The sequence below is a fragment of the Gobio gobio genome (genome assembly GCF_949357685.1).
Source record: "Gobio gobio genome assembly, chromosome: 19".
NCBI classification, from domain to species: Eukaryota; Metazoa; Chordata; class Actinopteri; order Cypriniformes; family Gobionidae; genus Gobio; species Gobio gobio.
Window position 1 is genome coordinate 25,122,596 of NC_137112.1, and position 2,149 is coordinate 25,124,744.

Sequence of the window (2,149 nt, forward strand, 5' to 3'; positions counted from 1 at the left end):
TTTATTTATTTTTTCTGGATTTAACAGTAAAATGTAAGGTATGTCATTATATCATTGCCTATTTCGACGTCAAAGATGTTTCTAATAATTCAGTTTTGTTTTCTTCATTTCAGAAAAACCTGCAGAATGTAAGAAGAGGAAAGGAGATCGTTCTTTCTTCAGGAACGTGTGTCAGGCTATGAGGCGCTCGCTCCTCTGCTGTTGTCTCAGTGCTGAGGATGTTGTGGAGCCGTTTGTTCCTCCAGCGGATCTGGAGCCAGAACCCGATCCTGGTCCATCATCACCTGATCCAGATCACTCCGGCGTCAAGCCAAGTAAGGGTCAGTCCACAGACATTATTTCTCCAACATTGTTTTAAACAGTATTATTATTGTCTTGTTTGCACTGTTATTTTTAATATAAAACAAAGGATCCAGCAAGCTCATATATTTCTCATATTTTGTTTTTCAGACTCCTTTGAGACTCTCTATACCGTGGGAGAGATGATTGGATCCGGAGGATTCGGAAGAGTGTTCAAGGGAACACGGAAACTTGATGGCAAAAAGGTAAAGCAATTTTGCTGAATTGTACAAACAGGCGTTTGAACACTGTTACAGTTATTGAACATTGTTTTTTTTGTGGGTTTTTTTGCAGATTGCCATCAAGCAGATGCGCAAGATCAACAACGATCGTTATCTTGATATTGTAAGTTGGTCAAAAGTTAAATGTGTATTTGTTGTTTAAGTGCTGATTACTGTAGTCAATACTCCTGGAGGAAGCATTAGGTGTAAATGTAATAGATCAGTAAACCTGGAAAGGCTCTGATGATCGTATCTATAAAGATCAAAGAAAAGTACATTTAAAAATGATATGTTTTCTTCAGATTTTGACCCAGCTAACCTTCTGTCTACTACTTTTCTCTAGCCCGGGCATCCCACACCTCTCGTAACAGAAGTGGCGCTGCTGCTCATGATGAGGCAAGAACCCACAAGCCCCTACGTCATCCGACTGTACGACTGGTTTGAACATCCTCGGACATTCGACCTCATAATGGAGTTCCCTGAACCCTGCGAGAACTTGCTCCACTTCATCCTTCGTGATCCTCCACTGGATGAAACCACAGCTCGGGTCATCATGAGACAGGCTGTGCTGGCAGTGCAACACTGCATCGAGCATGGCGTTTTTCATAATGACGTTCATCCACAGAATTTCCTGGTGAAGACAAACACGCTAGAGCTCAAGCTGATAGACTTCGGCTGCGGTCAGCTACTTAGTGACGATGGCTACAAGAGCAACATATACTGTGGTGAGTATTTTTGGAGTGTGGAAACCTGGATGTATTGACTTTCTGATAATTTGATGCTTTGAAGAAATTGCTCAACAATGTGCAAATGTCTTGCTTACAGGATTACTGAGTTACACCCCGCCTGAAGTCTTCACTGAACCTCTATTCCACGCCATCCCAACAAATGTCTGGGCTCTAGGGGTGTTGTTGTACGAGATGATGAACGCTTGTGTTCCCTTTGGCAATACAAAGGAAATCACACAAGCCAAAGTTGCATTTCAGAACTCCAACGTATCCAAAGGTGAGTGAAAAATATTGATAACATATATAAACACACACACATAAAGCAAAGGCTCTGTTTAGAAACAGGTAAAGGTGAAGTATGTAAGATTTTTCAAGTTGAAATACATTCAGTTTATTGTTCATCAGATGCTGTTTTCATAGATGCCAACGTTCGTGTCACATGGTCATGACTAACCAGCCGCTCCTTAATAAAATGTGTACAGAATGCAGAGATCTGATTAGCAAGTGCCTAGCCCGGGATCCAACGAAACGGCCGACGTTAGAGCAGATGTTACAACATGAGTGGATTAGAAATGATCTGGAGAAGTTCAGGAGAAGTGCAGGAGATTCACTCGATCAGTGATTTCAGGTGTGAGGAAGTCTAACAGACAGAGTAGGATTATGATCATTTATCTTCAGTTCTGGATTATTTGTAGTGAGGTTTTCAAATGTGTGTTCATTGTTATAGTCAAGTCAGCTTCATTTATACAGCGCTTTATACAATACAGATTGTTTCAGAGCGGCTTCACAGTAATAAACAGGAAAATGACACAATCAGTGACGCAATTGCAAGAATTCAGTTCTGTTGTAAATCAGCTCTAA

At 41.0% G+C, this 2,149-nt stretch overlaps 1 long non-coding RNA gene across 1 annotated transcript; it reads left to right on the plus strand.

Moving 5' to 3' along the window:
* Positions 1 to 243: 243 nt before the first annotated feature.
* LOC307143242 lies at positions 244 to 993 on the plus strand. The gene is made up of 4 exons (XR_013818577.1): positions 244 to 314; positions 451 to 545; positions 634 to 684; positions 904 to 993. It is a non-coding gene; the product is annotated as an uncharacterized lncRNA (long non-coding RNA).
* The last annotated feature ends 1,156 nt before the right edge of the window (positions 994 to 2,149 follow it).